The 23397-nt window shown below is 41.9% G+C and overlaps 1 protein-coding gene across 18 annotated transcripts in view; it reads right to left on the bottom strand.

Annotated features, from left to right (window-relative positions):
* Window positions 1–23397, bottom strand: part of LOC310882027 (uncharacterized protein) — a 169031-nt gene that overhangs the window by 104902 nt on the left and 40732 nt on the right. Inside the window, exons 4-5 of one of the 18 annotated variants that reach the window (XR_014572778.1) lie at window positions 13752–13816; window positions 12224–12891 (exon numbers count right to left, since the gene is read on the bottom strand). The exons of 16 other annotated variants lie outside the window; for them this stretch is intronic. The gene's annotated coding sequence lies outside the window, so the exon portion shown is untranslated. Of the gene's footprint in view, window positions 1–12223; window positions 12892–13751; window positions 13817–19136; window positions 20114–23397 lie in introns of those variants that run through there. One more of the 18 variants, XR_014572779.1, reaches the window with a different exon arrangement.

Genomic DNA, 23397 nt, shown 5'->3' with positions numbered 1-23397 from the left:
TAGCTGAATAATTACAGTCAAGTAAAGAACAGCAAAGCACAGAGGCTTTGCTGTTTTCTCCAAAACACTGTAGCTCAGACCCTTTTGGACCAGTACAACTCAAAATAGCATTCTCACTGATGCCAACTGACATCACTGCACTTAGTCTAAAGGTAACGCGGAAGCACAGTGGACTTCCCAGGGTGAGCACAAATTTCAGAGTGCATTCTTGTTTCTGCCAGTCTGCTTCAGCGACATGCTTAGCCCACTGCTGTGCTGCCCCCGACCAAATGTTCTGACAAGTCTGACAGTATTCAGCTTAAATCACTTCTCTTGTCCTTCAGCTCCTTTTACAATATCGTGCCCTTTATTCGGCTCACTGTGGAACGTCTGAAACACTCCATGACACACTCATTAGGTGGATTTGAAAGAAAATTCCCCTGAGAAAACTCGCCTTTGAAAAAGTTCCTATTGGAAAATTTTAGAGCTCCCAGAGGATACAAAGACAGCAGGAGGAAAGCAGATTTCATGTTTGCACGTAGTGTTAAATAAGCTTTTGATTCCAAGCTAAGTGATACATTTTTGTAACTGGGGACAAAATTTAAATGATTTCCTTTTATTCTAAGAGATTATTGTTTTCCTTCCAAAATATCTCATTATAATTGTTTTTTTTCTAAAATTAAGGTTCTAGACACAGAGAAAAATAATTACTCTCAAAGCTCTGTTTTCAAAAAAACCCTCACTGGGTTGCTTTTAAAGTGGCAATATCAATGACTTGTATTGAAAGAACAACAAATAAAGGCACTTTCTGCCTCTCCCTAGCTACCTTTTAAAAGTCTGTCCACCAATCCAATGGTTCCATCTGTTTCCAAAACAAAATTGCATTTTACTACTAGGATATTCTCTATCCAAATGCTGAACAGCTTGTAGCTAAGTATTAATCCATAAAAACCTGAAAACAATATCTTATTAATTCACAAAAGTCAATATTCCAGTACACATTTTGGAGCCAGTTCATTACAGTTAAGCTCAAATTTATACCACAGTCAATGGAAAACTTTCCAGAATGTTTCACTTATAATGAGACAAACTGGTTGCTAAACCTCATTCTACCAAATACAAGGTCTGTGACAGAAATCTGGTTTAGGGAAAAAGAAGTGACCTTACAGTATATGTAATCCTGGTGCAGTAGTTATCTCTTCTTTAACACAGAATGACACAGGTATTCTTTGGTTTTCTAAAATATCCTGTAGTTGGGACATTTAAACGAAAAAAAGAAAAAAAGACCAAGCTCTATACCTGTTCCCATGACAATTCTTCATGAAGTCTGTCCTTCAGTTCAAATATCCTTGAAAAGCACGTGCCATCAGAACAGGCTTAATCACATCAGTCTGGGTGTCCCATCACATTCCTTTGCAAACTAAATCCTATAAAGGCTGATTTTCCTAAATAATTCTAATATCTTCAAAAATAATTGGGGGTGGGGGGAGTAAAAATATCCAAAGTCTGTAACTCTAACAATGGTGTTCTCACTAGTAATACAGATTTCAAATACAACAACCATTGATACCAATGAGAATTCTTACACTGGTTTCAGTATGTATCTGTTCTGAGGTCCTAAAAATAAATGAAGCCTAAAATTCACAGAAATAAAAGTCTATTGTCACTCAATACATACATATAAGCATACATATGTATAGATATATATACATGTTTATGTATGCATGCAAATATATGGGTTTTTTTTTTTTGCTAATAATGGAAAAGCTTTCTGTTTCCATTACTGACAAATAAAATATGATCATTTTTCACATGGCAATATCAGGCTCTAAGATTTTCCCTCCTGTTCTCCCTTGTTCCCAGAATGAAAGTGCTTCATGAATCATGAAGGTTAAATACAAATAACTTGCATTACCGCTCACAGAAGACATGTGGTTAATCGCTGTCTGCCTTTATTGTTAATTGCTGAACAACAGCGCACTGACACACCTACCACAGGCTTCTGAGGGTAAACAAACACAGCATATGCCCTAATTGCTTGCATTCTCTTTACATCACTTTTTTCTTCCAGAACAACAAGGCTAAAATTCACAGATCCTGTCCCTAAATCTCCTTTCCCTTACACTAATTTTAAACAGGTCAGGTCCTCTGGCTGAGAACTCCTGTGCTACTCCAAGTCAGAGAAGAATCACGCCAAATAAATTAAGTAATCTGCTCTCCATCCTCTAAGACTAAGATTTCTTCTCCACCTCTTTTCCATACACGAGCTGGGTTACTACCACTCCTGCTTCTGTTGAAAACACTGAGCTGAGCTGATGTTCCTTCCAACACCAGAGAGTAAGATGTTCTTATCAGCCACACCCTGCTCTAAGAAAAAACAGAATGGAAAAAAAAAAAAAACAGATAAGATGGTGTAGGGAGATGGAGCAGCTCCATCATTTGACCGATCATTTCGTCCAGGTTAAACTCCCTGAAGGAAAGGTGAAAGCTTTGGCTGAGGGATGCGGTCACCCAGCTCTACCCTGATGGTGTTCGCAGCCCCCCTGGGCCCTTGCCAGCCCTTCCCTGGGTTATCGAAGAGATTTCTCCTTGCTGTCAAGAAGGAAAAAAGAAGGGCCAGCAGGCAGGAGCCCCAGGACCAGATGCCCCACAGTACATTTTTTCTGAGAGGCTAAGCCTGGCTGGTCACAAAGGCAAATCTCCCCTTTTGAAATAAATCCTGATCATGCCAGGAATTGTCCTGTAACACACAGCACTTCAACCTCCCTGCAAACTGTAAACGCATCAGGAGCCTGGAGCCCGAGCTTCACAGTATGCAAATATAATTGGATTCACCAGATGAGATTGCATTGTCAAAGGGTCTCCAAGAAAGGGGAGTGCACAGATTAGAGACAGCACATTTCTCTGATCAAATCAATGGATTCTGACAGGAAAACAGCAAAGTATTTGCTGGAATGATACCCCATCTGTGTGCCGTTTCTCTTGAGCTTCCATGTCACGTTCGTGTTAACTTCCTCATTACTGTCCCTCACAGCCATTTTATTTTCTCCTCACTTTTCTATGACATGAACAAAGTTCTGCTGGAGAGCGAGTGTTTCTTCTCATTGCATTTAATTTCCTGTCTATAGAAGCAGACTAGCAAGAACCATATTTGCCAGTCTATTCTTGGCCATGCCATGTTCCTGACACACAGGCTGAAAACCTTGGAAGGCAACCTTGCCAAAAAATTCAGGTTGCCACGCAAGGAGATAAAATCAGTAACAGAAGTCATTAAGGAGCTGGAGGTGCTACTTTGCAAGGGAAGACTGAAAAACCTGAATTTGTATAACCAGGCTGAATGACAATTAAATTAGCATACCTACAAGCTAACGAGTAATTAAAGCCTAAATTTGCAAAGACTTGGGAATCAACAGGATTTAGGCACCTGAATGGCTCCCAAAAGCCAGGTCAGCAGGCCAGAATCTCTTTTTTTCTCACTCTTTTAGGGAGGATTTTTAGTTCTGCCATCACATCTCGGAAACCAGCAGAGATAGTGAAACTTTAAATAACTCCATACAGGAAAAGCAACAGAATCACAGCTGAGGGAATTAGAGGATAGTTAGGGTCATCTATCGAAGCACTGACAATTAATGAGATAAAACTGAAATTAAAAAGCTGCAGTATACAGTATAAGGTGAGGTTCTCTTACTTCCAGATCAGTGGCAATGGAGAAAAGAGTAATAGTGGAAAATGAAAGTATCAGTTTCTGACACACTGAAAAGTGGAGCAGCCAAAAGACCACCAGTGAGGAGAGCGTTGCTCTTGCAGGTGAATGAATGCTTATATGTAATTCATACACTGCCTTTATAAAACACCGCATCTTGCAGCTCTTTACAGCAGTATTCCTGGATCCCCACAGCCCTCTGCGAAGCTGGCAAGTGGCAGTTCTGTACTTCCCAGGTGGAGGCACAGAGGAGGGTGCGTGATGGGCCAAGGCCAGGGGCCCAAGGCTGCGGGGTCCTGCCGGGAGCCATCCCACCTCTCCTCACTGCCTGTGTCCATTCCTGATAGCCATCACTCTTTACAGATGTCATTAAAATCCAGATAAAACACAGCAAATACTTATTATGAATTTCCTAAGAATATACAGGGTTGTTTTTTTTTTCATTGATTCCTGGCAGATTCTTTCTTGAAATTTGCCGGATTGGTACAAAACCAAATATGTACAAATTAGCAATATATGACATGACATGAATGAGAACGTTCACACTCTTTAATCATTCCCACAAGCATTTTGTCATCTTTCTGTCAGTTCTGCTCATAGGAAAGGAAAACACTTCGCAATTTTAATCTCTTCTCCCCAAGCACATTTAGTTCTTAAAGCTAATGCATCCGAAATGTGGGAGACTACTGAGAAGTAGGGGGAGCTCTCTGTTTCTTCATATTTCAGAGGGAACAAACATCCACTGGCACTTTTTGCAGCCATCTCACTCCTCCCCTCATCTCCTCACCTCCCTAAAATAAGCAAAGACATTTTCTCTGTGAACCTTCCCGAAAAGGAAAAGGACAGATACCTCCAGCCAGTCCTTGTGATTCAGCCAAAAGTTTGCAACAGCCACTGGCTGCCTCTGCCCAACCTTGATGTAAGGTCAGAACTGCACAGCTGTATTCTCACATTTTCAAAACTGCACCACGTCAAAGGCATGGAGGCACAGGAGAAACAAATGCGGAGCTCAAGAGCTGGCGATGAGCACCATGGCCCTGCCATCCTCCCTGCCCAACCTGGGGGAATTTTGCTGCTGTTTTTGGATTTTGTTTTCGCACACCCTTTCTTGCACACTGCAAAGCAAGCCCTGAGCTCTGCACAGCACATCTAGGCATAATCAAAAACAATATGATAAATCTGCGACAAATATGATGCAATACAATGTGCTGCAATAATATTACTACTGCACAGAATATGACATTGCACAGGAGAAAACGAGAATGGCTGGGAAAATATAAAAGGATACAAGAGGCCATTATTTGTTTGACAAGAACTGAGTAAGATATCACAAGAAAGGAAGGGATGAGGAATTACATCATCTCAAGGCTCTCAGCTCCTGAAACCCATGACTGCCAGCGTTCACGGTACAGCTGAGACTTGCAGATATCAGGCCCAAAGGGATCCGAGGGCTCACCTTGTGCCCCAGAAGTCAGTAAAGCTCCCAGCAACTGCAGAGATTTTTAATGGGGGCAGCACATAAACAAAAAAGCGTCAATGACTTTTGATTAATTAGGCCCAAAAAGCTAGTGTGGTCATTCAGAGGGTAGCCTGGCTCCACGAGACACAGAATTAACTTGTCAGAAAGGGATTCTTCCATGTAACAAGTCCAAAGCATGTCTTATAAACAAGAAAGACAAGTAGATCTTGTGAATGCAGGTATTTAGCCATCCCCCAAATTAGAGGCATCTAATAAAAATCTTCTCTCATATCAGTTTATATTGCATTTCTTGGCTAGGATCCATTTTCTATGAATATAAAGTGCGTGTTTGTGCCTATTGCTTTATCTTTTTCATGCCTCTCAGACCTAGCTATTATCCATCTTGCCAACAGTTATTTATTACTCTGTGATTATAGGCAAAGTAGGTAATGACCTATTAAATCACAAACCAACACTTATTATCACCAAAACCAAACTCCAATTGCCAGAAAAGAATTGCTTAATTTCATATGTGGTTAAGAGTTTACTTTTTTTTGCAGCGAGATAATAGATGGTCGTTGCAAACCTTTTTCCCAGGAAACTGGCAGTTGCAGTAAGTACTCTATAGCTCATTTTTAAACTGTAAACAGAGGAATTGTTCTTGATACATATTCCAGGCATAGAGCTATGCCCCAGGGTAGATGAAAACAAAAGCACATTTATTTTAGGTTTTACCTTATAATGTGCTCTAAAAAAGTGTTGGCATTTGTCAGCACACTACCATCTCTCTTTGACCAGTGAGAGATGGATTATGCAGGCAGGTGATGCAGACAGCCTTCCTCTGATCACGTTGAACTCTCTCCAGAAACGAGGCATGACTGCCTGATTGAGGACCAGATCCAGCGTAGATATAGGCATGTTCTTCCACTTGCAGCAGGAGAAACAGAGAGGCAAAAAAGGGGTGCCAAAGCTGAATGCCATCTTTCCAAGGAAATGCTCCTTTTACAGACGAAGAGACCCAAGTATCAGCCTGCAACATCACTTGTGCATTTATGTCTTTATGATTCTGGATATATCATTTGTATTGGCTCTGAGACGCACACCAAGTCATACAGTGGCAGAAACAAGCCTTAACAAGGAAACATCAAGAAACAAACGCGATAGACATTTAGATCAGGTATAAATCAAATGCACATATTCTGTATCAGATACTATATTTAACTGGTAATCAAATAACTTACCCAAGAGCCATTGCTAGCGAGAGGCTGAAAAATATTACTTGGAAAAAATTCAAAATCAAGGCCAAACAACAAAGAAAAATGTAGTTAGGTTTGACATGCCTAAATGAAAGACTTCTTTGATAAGCAACTGTAAGCCTTCTGCCAGGGCCTGACTGACTGCCAAAAGGCTGTGTTTAAAAAGATTGCTAGCACATCACAGGCTCAGGTCTCCCTCCCAAAACCTGTGAAGTTGAAAATAAAAAACTCTGCAATGTTCAGTGTGTTACCTTCCCCACTCCCAACAACAACCAATGTAGCACAGAAACACTAGTGCAGTAGATAAAGCAATTCTATGTTATCTGCACGTAACACCTAGTTCATGAAGAATTTCATCGTCTCTCCTCCGGGCAGGTGGTTCCTAAGACAGCTAGGTACTACCTTCCTTTTGCAGCACCACCGCACTCAGAGGTCAGGATTTAGCCAGCAGTAAAACCTAATTCAAGTCACCACAGGCCTGGGACAAGCTCCTTCTCTGCTGCCAGGTAATCCTCTCCCCACTCCCTCTGTGCTGACCTCCCTAGAGCACGTTTTCTCCCACTTACTTTCTTAGCAAAAGCATACATGGTAGTGAGCCCTTGCGCAGTGCTCGGACACACAGACCCCCCCCTCAGTGTCACTTTCGCTTTCCAGCTGAAGGAAGCTTTTCCAAAAATTGATTTCCAGGCTTCAACTTCTGCATCCTAATAGCCGAAGCCATCACCTGCCTATATTTGAGGAGGTATTAAGCATGCTTAGGAATAATAAATCATGCGCTGGTCCAGTGGGGAACTTTTCATTATAATACGCCTCATTTTTAACAGAAATTTTTCTCAAAGAAAACAAAACAAAATATGATAAATGTTTCAGCCCCTTCAGGCCCTTACATTTATTTTCCCTTCACCAGAGCGTTTTGCTTCTTTTGGGATCCTCTTGCCTCTGAAAATCCGACTCAGCATGACGGGGTATTTATTTTGATCAAGACTGCAGTGCCCAGGTTTGTGCAGCCTGAGACAAAACCATGAGAGAGCATTATTCCCAACCAGTTTTGATCAGGTTTTGCTGCTGTGACAGCCTGAGTTTAAAGTCATTTCTTATGCTCACTTAAATGGCTGAATCCTCAGCTGATACAAGCAAGCATAGCTCTGCTTTGACTTCAGCACAAGATGTCTAATGAAAATACACCTCGATAGCTTTGGAACCCGAAGTCAGGTGTCCCTGTGTGACCCCTCATACAGTCATGTGGAGAGAAGGGTAAATAATACATTTTCTTCAAATATGTTACTCATTTCTCTTCCAAGAATAGCCCCTATAGACTATCAATAAAATGGCTTTTTCAGATGCAGTTAATTACACAATGGAACACAGAGATCCAGCAAATCTCCAAAGTATCAGCAGAAAACAATGATGAGAGACTTCTGCCCAAGAAAGCACATAAAATGTTAGTTAAAGCATGCTGACTTCTTTCAAAAGAGCCCAAAGGGTCTTAGTTTCCAGACAACTTTTTTCTATTATGGGTTTGCTAATACTAATGTGAAATCAGGGTGCTTTGGGCTTCGCCTGTGCACAATCTAATGGATAGCTTAACTGTCCTTTTTTTTTTCTAGAGCCATTCTCTTGTTTTTCTTCTCCCCATTACAGGCACTTTCAAACAAAGTCCTGGAAGAAATGTGTGCTGAGGGTTCTCAAAATCCTGCAGCTGGGAGAAAAGTGCAAGGGAATTATTACTGTTTCTATTTATTTATTTGTCTTGAAATACTGCCCAGAATGTCATACAACATGATAGGATGCAGGACCTCTGCAGAGAATAATTCACAATCTAAATAAAAAAGCCCAGCCAAATGCCTCACTGGGTGCTTATATCGTGCCAGTCACTTCTTAGATTCTATCAACTCAGCTTCCAAAGCCAGCTCGCAATCACCACCGATCTTTCCCTTCTTTTGTCCCCCCCCCTGCAGCTTTGCATTAAAGCCCCTGCACAGGAAGAGGCACAGTGGAGGCTGGAAAGAGTCAGACCGATGACGCCTAGATAAGCAGGCTTCCCAGCCACGAAGCAGAGGCACTCCTTGACCAACCTCATGTTTTCAGGACCGTCCTGGGAGTTCTTTTCTGTCTTCCTTGCCAAGGAGTTGGAGGATCCTTCTTCCCGTCAAAGGTTATGTGGGACCACACTTGCCATACAACAAAGAAACGTAAGAAGTATATTGGCCATTTTAACTGGGATACATATAACATTCTCTGCACAAAAATAAATAGTCCTTAGAATAAAGGAAGAGACCTTTACTGGTTACACAGATACTATTTACAACACATGAAGATTAATCTCTTGGTAAATTTTGTCCTCCCACTAAAATAGGAAAAATGTCAAGAGTTCAACAAAGGAAGTAGAGAAAGTTTACCTCCATCCTGCAAAGCAATCTCCCTTTTTTCCTGTTGTTGGCTGCAAGTTTTGTTAGGCAATTCATTGGGAAAATTTTCTATTAAAGTACTTGCTAGGACAGTCTTAAAAAAGTATTAGATTTAAACAGAATTCACAGAACCTATCCAACTGAGAAATAATCCACAGAAAAGGTTGTTCTGTAGAGTCCAAATTCAAAGGCCATGACATTTTGTCTTGTAAGTTGCTTAAGGAAAATTGTAGTTGAAAAAAAAAAATGATCCTGGGGGAAAATCTGTATGAAGCCAAGTCTTTTGAATTCCAACATGTATTTGCAGGTCAATGACTGATAAGTATCCATTAGCTCCACATAGCTCATAAATTTCTTTAACAAAAAACACATGCTTGGAAGGTAACGCACTGTGCTAGTGCCTAGTTTTTTCTATTTCAGAAGGAGTTTCTATGAATTATACCTTCTCTAGCCCAGGGATCCATACACTACTATGTAGCTCGCAATTATATCTAAACATGCTAGGTAGACGGCCCCTCTCGTGCATTAACTGGGTATATGTTGCATCAGCACTGCTGAGAAGTGAGTGTCAGGACTGCACAGTATTTGCTGTCCAGTAAGATCTGATAGCTCTTCTCCTGGTTGATTTTTTTATTATTTTTTTTTTACTGCAGTTCATCCCACCAGATGGGAGCTAGTCTTCAGAATACAGGCCTGTAAAATTCTTGCACAACGATGGTATATGAGGAATCCTGTTCCAGCCAGGCGCAGGGCTCATCAAGTCTCCCTTTACCACTTACGTTGCCTTTACCAGCTGAGTAAGTTCCACAAATACTGATCTCTTCTGGAACACAGACCTGCTACAGCTGAGCTTTGGGGTAGTCAGGAATTTGGCCAGAGTTTTGGGCTTTCTTCTCATTGTCTCTGTAGGCCTTGCTTTTGACCTGCTTTCTGGAAACATCCAGGACTACGTTAAGATCAGAGAGCTGAGAAACTTTCTTCCAAAAATCAAAATAATTATTTAAAATAAAAATAAGAATTTCTTCAGTCCTCATCTGATCAGCATATAGCTGTAGCTCTCTTTAGATCTGGCACCACCACCAAGTAACAAAGCCTTCTACAGACCTAGTCTATCCCTCCCAGCACCCTAGATGTTCAATTGTGTGAAGTTATCCAGGGCCTACAGAATCCAACTTGCAAATCTGAGGGTACCAAATTCCCTTTCAAAATACCTTCTTTTTTCTTTTTGGAAAATTATTTTTTGTTTTGTTGCTGGTTTTGTTTGTTTGTTTTTCAGCCGAGGCATATCCTACTTGTCATAAATAAGAGCTGCCAGCTATGAAAAACATTCAGTTCACTGTTCTAAAAATGCTTTATAATTGTTTCTCTCTACAGCAAAGAATCCTCTAACTACTCTGTGGTGCATCCAGCCGACCAGGGGGATGTAGTGCACAGAGTACCCATAATCTATCACTGTCAGTCAAAGGGACTGGAGCCCCTAGAGTGCCCTCACTAAATAGAAAGTGGGGCGTTTGCACAACACCAGCCAATCCCTTAGGATTACATTGCAAATGAGGATGCTCAAGAAATACTATCATACAAAATGAAAATATGATACCAAACATGTTAAAATCATGCCCTTACCAGACCTGGGATGTAGTTCTCCGCTTTTAAACTGTCATTTGAGAAAGAGTGGGTATTGATCACAGGAAAGAAAAAAACAGTTTTTGGTAATGAATGCCTAGCTTAGAGTTGAGAATGAATAGCGATGCTGAAGAAGACATTACTCTTGCAGATGGTATTGCCTGCAGATGAAGACTGCAAGAAATTAGCAAATTGACTAAAAAAACTCTTGCTTTAGGTAACTTTCTTGCAGTGTCTGAAACAGAGCTGGAGCATGGAGAGATGAACTGCTCCAAACTTGCTTGTCAAGCAATTCACATCAATTCAGACAGATTTTGTTGAGCAAAGTTTTACATTTCCCTTTTATATTTATAGTCTGAACAATACTAAAGTGAAAAGAAAAAAGTTTTAGTTTAGATAGTCAGGGACCAGTAACCAGGAGAAATTATGTTTCATCGAGCTTTTGAACTTTGGGGGGAAACCCAAAATAAGAAAAGGAATGAAAAAAAAAAAAAGAGCACTAATAAGTAGCTGAAGGAGTTCACAAAACAGAAAGCCAACGGCGTAGCCAACAATCGTCTTTCTATACGCTGAAAGTTATTACACAAAGACAACAAATTCTAGGTTATTCTCCACCTTCGTGAGTGAGAAAGCAGGAAGGAAGAATGATTTAAAAAAAAGTGCTTTATTAGCAACAAAAACTTTTTTTGGAAGAAAAACATTATCTTAAGTTAATAAGGAATTGAGATGCTGCCTTTGGATGCGCATAAAGCACTGCACTGCAGCTGTTAGGAACAGTTAGATTGTGAGATGTCCTGGGAGCTGTGTGGGTTGACTTGATCCTTCCTCAGAGTGGCACCTTCAGCTAGAAGGTCTCTGGAGGCTCTGTGCAGCCTTTCACCCCCAGCTTTGTGTGATACCCTGGTGTGACATCGAGGGGAAAGATTAATTCTGCCTTCCTGTGGCCAGAGTTACACTGGTAAATATCTCACTGGGGAACTGAGAGGAAGAAGTTTTCATGCCAAATGAGAGAGCGGATGACAAAGACAGCCTTCAGGCTGTAGCCTGGGCAATGAGGGAACGATCACATAAATGCTCGCAGCAAATCCAGCTGTAAAAGAAAGCCCACAGTCTGAGCAGAGGCAATACAACTTTGAGGGAGAGGTTTTCTACAGGAATTAATGTTGCTGTGTAGAAATGCACAGCTGCTGCTTGGCAAAATGAAATACTCTCAAATGGGGTCATGATTCCCACAGCTAGATTTTGGTGGTTACAAAAATGATTACTTATACTATTAGGAAAATGCTGGCTGAGGACGTAGACTGAGGGTTTGTAAAGCTAGGTCTCACTGTGCTCTCAATAAAATCAAAATACTTCCATGGGAGAAAAGCTAGACCACTGCAAGGGAGCAATTTTGCAGCAAACAGGTTGATTTTTCTGTCCTGTGGCAGCAGGATTTTCAAGCACTCACTTCAGTCACTGAAGCAGCCACCTTCAGTGTCCACTGAGTAGCACCTCACCGCCTGGAAGTCCTGCTTCTTTCGCAAGGAGCACAGCATTGATGCAAGCAGTTGCTGACATTTGGTCTTCCTTCTTACCCAGAAAGAGGAATGGATGTCATTGCTTCTTCACGCAGTTGTCAAGAGATGGCTGGCTGTCAATGCTCCTTCTTATCACTGAGCTCTTCATCTCTCGCCCAAACCTGTTGGCTCTCGTAGGATATTCTGGTTTTGATGAAACACATGCAGGAAGGAATCCCACCACCCTCATACTAGTTAGCAGTCATGCTGCTGCTAATCTTGTTATGAAGCTTGGGATAAAAGAAATACTAATTAGTCATTTTAACATGAATATACAGAGAGCTCGATGAGAATCAATATTTTCCAAAGAGACCTATGCTTAGATGTTTTCAGGTTTGGAAAACATTAATAACCCCATTTTCAGAAAGCCCTGGGCACTCATACTTTGGGGAAGAAAAAGAAAATTAGGATTTGTATCTGAGCATCAGAGGCCACCTCAAACCTGTGCACTCAAATGCAGAGTTATATGTAAGTCTAAGCAATTTAAGCAATAAGCATTAAGGTCGGAAATTTCAGGTGATAGATCTGTACTCCAGGAGGGAGCAGCAGGCAGTCCCCAGAGCCCTCCAGCAGCTTTGCTGACAGGGTAGGGTGCGTGATGCATGTGCACCGTGGCTAATCAGTGGCAAGACTTCAGTTTTGAAATGTTCATCACATGGTTTAATACCTCAACGCAGCAGCACAACGCAATTCATTTTGGAGGTGATCTATTCCCATTTAACATAACAGTTGGGCTGTGTTTACAGTGAAATTTCTTTTGTCCTTATAGCGCTGGCTTTTCAGATACTGAGAAAACGTAAATTCTGGACTGATGCAAAGTCTCTACGTGGGTAGGTAATTTGGCTCCAAGCTAGTATCAGACAAGGGGATACATTAGAGCCTACACAAGAGCTCAGCATAATACCTGTAAGGGAAGGTCGGGATGTGAACGTTCATGCAATTTCTCCCTCACTGCATTTCTGCTCCATCCACCCGACAGGCCCTTCATGCTGTGCACAACTGGGCTCTGTTTCACCACCAGAAGTGACGCGCACAAAAAGAACACTTGTACAGCTGTGGTTTATGCCCAGTGCTCCAGCAGTGGAGATCGCACCTAGGTACCGACAATATAGTATCAGCTAAATAGGATGCCAAGGCGTATTTCAGCAATGATAAAGTAGACCATGCCAAAAGAGAAGTTTAAAAAAAATGCCAAAAGAGAAATGCCATGCCAAAAGAGAAGTTTGGTTTAACAGCTTCAGGGGGAGCTCAACCATACTCAGTAAATGCCTGATTTTCAAAGAGACTTTAAATTTGTGACTTTGTAGATCATAATTTGGATCCACAGTCTTTTGAAGGCTGAAAGGGCTAAAATTGCACTGTCAGAGAGGTCCAATTAGCGCCATCTGCACCTGCAATTCATTTACAGGTTCGAAGACATTGACCTGGGCAATTTCTATTGAAAAACTGAGCTTGAAAAATAAAAAGGTGTCATTTTAGAACATCTTCATTAGGCAATATAATTTGCTTGTAACATAAAGAAATCAACCACCCTGAGTGGCAGGATGGGGAAATCAAATAGTGCTGTGCAGCCAGACCCACCCAGCAAGCACTTGGACAGTCCTTACACGCAAATCCAGACCTTTCTTAAACACATACATGCAGGAAGCTACACAGCTGATGCTAAAAACTGACACAAGTTATGCCATTAAACCAGAGTAACAACCTTTGCCATGGCCAGGATCGCCCTGTATTCTCCCTACAGAACCCAGGATCAACACTGGCCTGTTCCTGATGTTTTCCTCATCTGCTGGTAGCAATTGTCAGATACACCAAGACAGTACTGCAAGCTGAGCAAAAGGAAACTGAATTAATTGTATATTCACACTTTGTAAATTTGTATTGAATTTAGCAATGAGTTTAATCAAAGAAAGAGAAATACTTAAAAAGCCTACTGGTCTTACTTTGTTTTCAAGATTACTAATACCACATTTCACACAAATTTTACTCATTTTTTTCAAAGGAAAATTAAAAGATTTAGAGCATTTGAAAATAAAATTAGCTATTCGTTTCAATTTGAATAAAACATCTGGGTTGAAGCGATGCTTAGTTTTTTCTTTTGCAAGAAAGAACTACCTGGATTCTCCCCCTCCTCCCCCCCCAAGTCATTTTCTTATTGCTCTTCTCATAAGAGGTGGTAGCATGTTGATGGCATTTACTGCCTCTCAAGGAACCTTATGCTCATGCTGGCATAGTGAGGCCACAAATCCAAATCTCAGACTGTATTTACAAACAGGTACACAAAAGCCTTTATGCATGTGAAAGCAAATGACAGCTTTAGAAAAGGAGAAGGGGAGAAGAAGGTCCACATACAGCTGAAATTTAGTAATAGCTCTGCAGTTTGTTTTGTGAATCAAGTCACTCCCAGATTCCTTCATCACTCTGCAAAGAATGGATCCTATCATATTACCTGCTGGTACCGAAATCAACTGATTATATATGACAAAGTGCTCCCAGAACCTATTACGTGTGCTATAGGAAGGTTTTTATTCTCCTACCTCAAAGCACTCAGAGTATTATTTTCACTGCTATGATTTAGCATAACTTGAATACAGGTGCACACAACTTTTCGAGATGCCAGAATGATTATAATGTTATGAAGTCGAACAGGATAATGAGACGGTATTTGTCACCCCTGTGATACCTAGTACTTTTGGAGGGATAGTGCATGAAAAGGACAACCAATCCTGTCTACATAAGTGTAGAAATACATACAGGAGCTGAGTTAGAGCAGTTCTGTGGTGTAGGATGGATTTGAGTACATGGAATAAAAAACACGGAGACATCTCATGCAAGCATTATAACACCATGCACTTCATTGCTGGGCAGCCCTAAGGGAACACCAAAGGGCAGGAGAGATTCACCCACCTTCGCAGCACTGATTCACATGACTTTTAGTGTTAAAAGGGCCTAGAAGGGTCACTGTTTTTTCCAACTTGCATAAGACATAATTTTGCCCAGGAAGACCTTCACCAGACACGTAACTTCTGAGTTGATCTTATTTTTAGAAAAGACATCCAGTTTTGATTTAAAGACTTCACGTGACAATGAATCCAGCACAATCCAAGGTAAATTGTTCAAATGATTAATTCCCCTTGCAGCACAAATGTATACCTATTTCTAGACATAATACATCTAGTCCCCCTTCACTGGTTTTTCGGTAACCAGACAAGATGCTTCAACCGGTGGAATAGCTTTTTGAGAAAGAAAACTCTCTCACGGCTGTAAATATTACAGTCCGTTCATCCCTAGAGTGGAAAATGCCTTGTTCCTACAGCTTGGTGCCTGCAGAGCTAAATGAGACCTGATGGGCACTTGTTCTGTGAACTGACACTGGTGCGGTGAGCCTTTGTACATCGCAGGGAGATAAAGAGAGGGGGAGCAAGCGATGCGGGGAGAGAGGAGGAGGCAGAGCTGCCCACCACAGGGCCAGGCACAGCACAGCTCCCTGGAGAGGGGGCAGCAGGCAGAGGCACGTGGGACGCCAAGCCAGCAAACCCCCCTGGTTTGACTAGGACAGGAGCCCCTAGCTGTTCATCACAGCATCCCGACTGCCTACACAGCTTCCCGTGGTTTAGCCGGAGGCAGATCCAAACATAAAGGATACCAAGGGTATACAGTAGGGCTGGGCAACCTCTTAGCCTTGCCCCCATCACAGGATATAAACCACAAACCTGCACAGCGCTAACAAAGGCTACAGTCAAGAATCCGCCTCTTTTCTTGCCAGGATCAAGCAAAACAGAGTCCAGAGACAAGCCAACAACCTTGTAGTACCGAGCGTTATGGATGTATGAAAGCTCAAAACTTTTCCATCTTGACAACAGCAGTGATTTACAGCAACACAAAAGCTCTGTAGAACAACTTAAAGCAAGGCTCCAAGGAGCCAAGATTAGTTATCAGACAGTAGAAAATAGGAGTAATCAATTTTGTTCAGCCTGGACTGAAGTTCTGCACCTTTCCTGCAGATCAAAAGAAACACAAAGGTGTTGGAACATTATTTTTTTAAGCTGTTGAAGAGAAGATGATCCAAAAAGTCATAGAAGGAGAAAAAAAAAAAAGCATTGCTTGGCTTATGTTTGGCAGTTTGGGACGTATAAACCAAACTTAAGTAAATAGGGGTTAACATAAACGAGGATGCAGTTAAGATTTTTCTGTGTTTCTCCTGGGGCTACTTTCTGCCACACTCACTGCTACTAAGTAGGACCTTGGTCCTTAAACAGTTCACTGTGATCAGCAAGATTATTCAGAGAAAAACACTTTATACAAGAGGCTAGATCAGACTACAGGAAAAGCAAAGGCAGGATCTGAATAAGCGGGTGCTTTAGGCAACTGGACTTCAGCTGTGCTGAACTATATCCTTGGCTTCTCACTGCTCAGTGTGGCTTCTTGGCTGCACAGTCTCATTTTATCTTCAGTAGGTGAGCCAGAAACAATGGGAAGCAGCAGACTAAAGGAAACAATGAGTGATGAGGAGGGCTTTGAACACTAAGGGGTTTATAGCTGTGCTTTTTAAATAAAATGCTCTCACAGAAAGGTTTAACAAAATTTACCTATGTTGAAATACCCTGCTAGATTAAAGACTTAGGCGCATTTGCAAAACCAAAATGAATCCTGTGTTTAATCATTGTATTATAATATTCATTAATATTGCAACAGCTTTGAATTACACAATTACACAAATATTTTGCATTCTATGATTTGATTCAGTAATCTCATTTATTTTAGATTTTATTAGCTGTTTGCTTCAAATGCATTCAGTCAGATACTCATTTGGTTTGCAGCAGTGGGAAGAATGATTTCTTCTTCCTAATGGGAAGAAGAGAACCAGCCCTCATATCTCAGTGCTGCTCGGAAGACTAAGTCTCTTCTCCCTGGAGCATTGTTACTCTCACAGAGGGAGGTAAGTTAATCTCCTACCTTTCCCGTATTTTCCTAAAGTAGAGGGAATACACTGGATAAATAACTAGTGCTTTCTGCTTGGGGAAGTCTTCCCAACTCATCATGGACCTCACTGCTCCCTTCCCTCATTGCTGCAACACATTTGATAAATTTCCTCCTCTCCAGTGGGCATCTCCCCCACTTTTAATGATTTCCCTTTCATTCCTCCCACGGAGTCAGCATACTATAGTGCAGCCTCACGGACAAGGGCCAGTGCAGGTTTTTGTTGCTGAGACTACTCAGACCTGCAAAAGAGCACATCATTTTAGCGCTTTAGACTCTATGCTGCTGCTGTTTATATGCAGGATGAAAAAGGAGGATACTTTAAAGTCGGAGGTGTGTTCAGTCCAAGCCTTCGAGGATTTTGATTAACTGTGCTGCAGTTATATACCCTTTCCTCCCCATCCTCCCCCAATACATAGGTCATAACCAAGCTAGCTTATCTGAGCTTAATAGAACAACCGAGCAAAAAAGAGCAAAAAGAAAGTCCCCGCGAGAAGTCTCTGCAAACACAAATACCATTCCTGCTCCCTACTGATCTGGGAAGGAATTTGTTTTAGCAAGAAATTATGAGTTAAATATACAAAATTGAAATGTGCCTGTAAAAGCAACGGTCCCACTCCCTTGACCACTGCCCAGGCATCTTTAACCCGGAGATGATTTGAGCATCAGGAACTGAAGACCACTGGGCGTAGTCCTTCTGCAATCACAATGGATGCTATGAACGGGTAAGGTAAAGCCTGAAGGAAGCATTTCTCAGGCAGGTCAGCCTACACAGACACGCACACACACATTCTCCATTCCAAGTGTTCAGAGTATTTTGTTATTCGGAGACAGGATTAAGAAATGTAAGCCCCCCAAAGCCTTTCCCTGAAAGCAAACATGTGATAACAGTTTGAGTTGAATCATAAAGCAGTGAAAGTTGAGATTGAAAACAAAAACAAAATGAATACTGCAGATTCACAAGTAATTCTTTTTAGGGGTTAAAAAAAGGATAAAGCAGGATTACAGCAGCCATCTTCAGGCTTTGAGGGACTTTGAAGGCCAAGAGAGAAAGAAATATTTCCAATGTAAAAGGCTTCCTTCCAACTTGAAGGGCAGAGGGAGGAAAATAAGAAATTATAATGGGTGTAAAGTTCTAGTTCATAGACAACTGAAAATCTTATTTCCATATTCATTGTGGAAGAATAAATCTGGAACCACAGTATGATAAAACCGCACAAAATAAAATCTGCAATCCAGTACTCCAGGGGCTGAAAAAATAAAACAGCTCTTTTAATGCCATGTTGGCAAAAGAGGGTGAAGTATATAAAATAACTGAGAAATACCAAATATCCATTTGTGAAACAAATCCCTGCTCTGTGCAAGTGTTTATAAAATATTGATCCCATTTAAAAATAGCTTATACATATAAAAACATTCAGCTTGTTTAACCACTCACAAAGATAACATCTCAGTACAAGCATTTCCATTTGCTGCTAAGTCTACAAGAGCTGAAGATGTTAAAGCCTATGTTTAGACATCATCCACAAAAGGGTGCCCAGAAAGAATACAGTAAATTCAAGATACACATTTTTACCAGATTAGTTAAGACCATATTACATTGCTGAAAAGTTCATCTATGTAGAAATGGTCTTATTTCATTTTCTTATCTGACTTTGGAAACAGATTGAGAAACTGAAATTGAGTACTTTCAGCAGTGTGCATAGCAGTTCAATCCAAACTCTCAAGCCCCTATAGATGTTTCGACTTCATAATAATGCACTTCCCTAAAACAGGTTATATACCTCAGCCCTCCCCAGAAACACCTCGCTTGTACCAAAAGTAGATAACACGGATGTTAACTAGAGTGAAGAACTCCCTGCCACCAAATGCTCTGCCCCGTGCAATGCATTCAGCACAACGCTAGGGCTGACCTGTGCCAAACCCTGCTGGCGCCAGCCACCCCACTGCTAAAGTGCCCGCAGTCTGCAGCCTGCTGCTGGCTCAGCTTTCTGGTCTGCTGGCAGCACCTGGGTCGCCTGCCTCGTGTGAAACAATTTCACCAAGCTGCCAAATAACAGGTCACCCCAAGGAAGTTCTGTAGGCCACCTGCAATAGCGGTGGGCTTTGCTGCTCACTTCCATCAGCTTGTCCCGCCGCAGGAATAGCACCTCACCGACAAACTGTGGACAAATGGACTAAATTTAAGTCAACTCCTAAGGGAAATTACAATCTCAAGGAAGGTTTAGAACCAAAGCACTGCCTATCAATAAGGTCTCAATTGTTATTAATGGGAGGCTATACCATTATGGAACTTTTCTCAGCCCTTTTTCCCTGCTGAAGTGGACTTCAAACCCCCTCCCAGCACAGGCTTGTGGTGCTACACAGATGGAGCTCAGAGGATAGCAAAGAGGTCAGCGATTTCCTCACCACTGAGGAACTCTGAGATGCCTCTGGAGGCAGTTCTGGCTACCCCCAGGAAGCTGACTAGCTTGGCAGCCTCTCTCAGGTTCAAGGCAAGGCACTGACAAGAAGAGAAGTTCGACCACTTCTAGCTTCTCCCTGCTGCTGCCAGTCCTTTCTGATGGCCTTCAATCCTAGGCCAGCACAGCTGGGATGCCAGGGAACTCTGTTATTTAAAACGCCCACTGAGCTTGGGACGTGGTCAGCTTCTCCCTGGCTCTCAGAACTGTCAAACGGATCCCAGAGCAGGCACGCTGCTGCAAGCATCACCTCCTGGGAGCAATTCCTTTCCCTTCGAATGAAAAGCACTTATAAACATGTAGGTGTACTGCATTTCTCTGAAACACGAATAAACACAGTGCTTCCAAGGTCATTTGGGTAAGAATTAGCATTATTTTGCAACATCTCTTCTCACTGACTATCATTTAAGAATAGTTATTCCTGCCTTTGCAGACCAATTTTCAATGGCTTAATTCTGTTGCTTTTGTACATAGAACAAAGTATTTTTAGTTATACTGAAATCGGTAAAGATCTCTTTCCTGAAGATCAAGTGTCTTTTTTTTTTTTCTAAACTTGCAGACCCGAAGTCGCTTTAAGACAAGGAATATCTTCATATCATATTTAGGGACCTCAGTCACTGTTTCAAGGCAGTGAAAGACATGCAGGGCCTCGAGACGGGTCTTCTTATGCAGTAGTACCTGTGGCTGAATGAGAATCAGGCCTATTAATTCTGTCACTGAAATAAAGCTGCAAAGTTGATGCATTTGTTAGGCTTGCAATTTTTCTATCATTGCCTTCCCTTTAGGTACACACCTCAAGGGTCTTTCCTCTTCTCCACTACTTTCCTGGTCCAGCTGCCATGGTACGTGAGCTCCCCCGAAGGCAGTTACCCTCCTGGCCCCAGGGAGTCAGAATTACCTGCTCTTCGTACTTGGGAGACAGGGTGCAGGTAGGCTAAGTGCCTTGTTCAAAGTCACGCAGGACATGCACAAGCTCCAGACTGCTAACATCAGCCTGGACAACCCCTCCTTCACGTTAGGTGCTCTTTATATAGTATCAGCCAGCCATTCTCAGCTAAGCGAGTCTTATAAAGACATGGAGCAAGGCATGCATGAAAAGAAAATGACTGTGCAATAGAGGTAGGGGGTTGACACTAACGGGTATTTGAACTACAAAACCAAAACCAAATTAAAATTAAATCTCCCTTATTAAATTTTTAATTGTCGTGTGATGCTGCGCCATCATTTTTAAACCACCAGCATCTTCCTTTTATGTGAGACAAGTGGAGGAAAAAATGGGCTGAATCCAAGTCTTTGTTTGGTTTTATTATGTGCAATTCCTTTTTAGCATTCTGAGCATTTAACCTTGAAAAATAGTGTTGTTTTGCCACTGTGTTTTCTGATTGTTAGTCTCAAGGCATCTCAGTGGCATCTTTATAAATCTGCTGTAGCTGGTAAATATTTCTTGCAGTCCAGTGCTGAAGACTGAAAAACCCAGATCACTTTTAGCTGTCAGGCAATTAATGTAATCCAGAGGAAATGAAAGGTATGTGCAACTAGGAGTGCTGTTAATAACGCAGGGTTCCTGACTCACACTTCTAAGGGGAAGACTGAGGGGGGGGGGAAATTGCTAAAATAAAGCATGAAGAGGGTGCTGAAAACCATCTTGAGACTCTGAATGCTGCTTCATTGCAGATTATGTGACAGCTAATATTTGGACAGACTAGTATTTGGAGAGAAAACATGATAAATGGATTTATTGATCACCTGTTTCAAACGACAGCCACGGTAAACTTACACAGGGCTGCATCATATCACATCATCAGTTTGTAATTTTTCCTCTCCTGTGTTTTAGGTACAGTCAAATACAGGAAGGAGGTATTTGTGTTTAGGGATGCAATGCCAGTATTGATGGCTGTGTTCCTAGCCAAAACACAAGAGGACAGAGGGAGCTAAGCCAGGGAGATACGAGGGTAGTAATACACAGGATCAAGAAGCTCTGCATATGTGCCAAGTCTGAAACAAGTTCCAGGCTCTGCACGGGCAGAGGGATTTGAGCCTGAGTGCTGTTGCTATCAGCAGCAGCAACTGCCCAGCAGGTGCCACCGAAGGCCAGGCTGAACTTTGGGCTGCTGTCATTTCAAAAGTCAGACCAAGGTGTATGGTATGAATCTGGGAACCCACTGCAGGTCCCAGCAACCTTTTTATTTGGTCTATAACCATCACTAGCTGGGGACGTTACTGCTCCAGCAGAAAGGACGACAAAATCTGGGAGGAAACAAAACCACATCTTCCAACCTGAACAGTCCCTCTAGAGCAGAAGTGGGACAGCATCAGTGTTAAGACATGGGATTTTCCAGATATTTCTCTGCCCGCTTCTACCCTGAGACCCACTTAAACAGACCCCTGTACCACCAGCAGAGCTTCTGTGTACGTCTCTGCAAGCGTCTGCAGCATTCCCATTTGTGTCTCCTGACCAGTTCAGCTTCCACCTAGCCTTTTTTCCTCTGGAGCCAGAAGGAGCTCTGTCTGTATTAAGATGGCAACACATGAAACTGCCAATACAGAATAATTAAAGCAAACTAAATGAATAATTCCAGCAGATGAAAATTAACTCGGTCACATAGGCAGATAAAAGCATTGCCTGTTATTTGAAGCATCTGTGGAGCTGTACCTTTAAACGCCATGGCAACCAATGCTATTACTGAGTTCTTTTTTAGATCTCATTTAAAATGTAGGAAAACTGATGCTTTATTCACTCAGAGTAAGGTGGGTTTTCTTTTTTTTTTTTAATATGAAAAAAAATTTTGAATCTGGTATGGCCCTGCTTTTAACAACTAAATCCCTTTTTCTGTAACAGCTTTTCTCATCCTTCCTCACACTGCTTTTCCTTCTCTAGCTCCCTGCAGGTTGACCATTTAACTGGCACCAAACATTCCTCTCTGAGAACCACTTATTGATCTGTTTTCTACTCTTTAACGTATCCTTTCCCAGCTCTGAGGGCTGCATCTCCACTCAAGGCTAAAAGCACTGGCTTAGTATGCTTTCTTCTTGGCACCCAGTTCTCTCAACAGTCCACAACTGCCACATGCTTTTCATCAATGAAACAATCTTTTGTTAATCCTGTTTACTAACTTACACCCAAGTATTTGCCTTGGCTAAAGGACAGCCATGCCATATCCCCTTTCATACACTGCAGGTGCTGGGAAGGGTCTTCCTTGGTAAGGTATCACCCAGCTTTGCTCTCCCTGGTTTGGATGGATGGTTTATGGTCAGCCATTTCCTTTCAAACACCAGTACAGGTATCAGCAAATATACGGAAAACTCAAATTTTCTCTCGGACTGGTTTAGCTTTAAGAACAGAAAGGCTGAAGACTGTGTAGGAATTACCAGATGGGATCAGCCAGCCCAGACAAGCATCTAGAGACCAGTCCCTTTTCAGGAAAAGCTAACAATTAATACCCTGCCACAGGAATACGCCAGCAACCTCTCCATCATACTCTGCCACACATCTTCACCTCAGCTCTGCTGGGAAGCCCTACGAGATTTAAAAGATATGTGAGAACTGCCAGACTGGATGAAGCCTCTGGCTTGTGTGGTCCGGCTGCAGGACACCAGGCAACTTCAGATCTTCCAGAGAAAGGCTGCAACATCCCTGCAGCAGGGACAAGGCGATAATTTTGTCATGACAAAAATGCTTAATTCCAGCCACTAATAAAGTTTACTCTATAATTTGATGGATGACATAATAATTCCCTTCCAAAATTTGCTAACATCACCCTTCTGGATGTTCTTTCCTAGTTCAATTACAAGCCCAATCCCCTTTTTATTCTTGCTGTATCTTGGCCACAGTGAAGTTCCTCAGGACAGCTTTAACACCCCTGCTTCCATTCTGCTTGCTGTCATCATCTAAGTGTTCGCATCCTTTTAGAAAGGCCAGAAACCCGCCGTACCACTAAAATATACAGGAGGCAATTTATATCTGACGC

Source organism: Anser anser (assembly GCF_964211835.1).
Source record: "Anser anser genome assembly, chromosome: 15".
Lineage (NCBI taxonomy): Eukaryota > Metazoa > Chordata > Aves > Anseriformes > Anatidae > Anser > Anser anser.
Note: the sequence above shows the minus strand (reverse complement) of the source record. Positions and strands in the feature narration are given on the sequence as shown.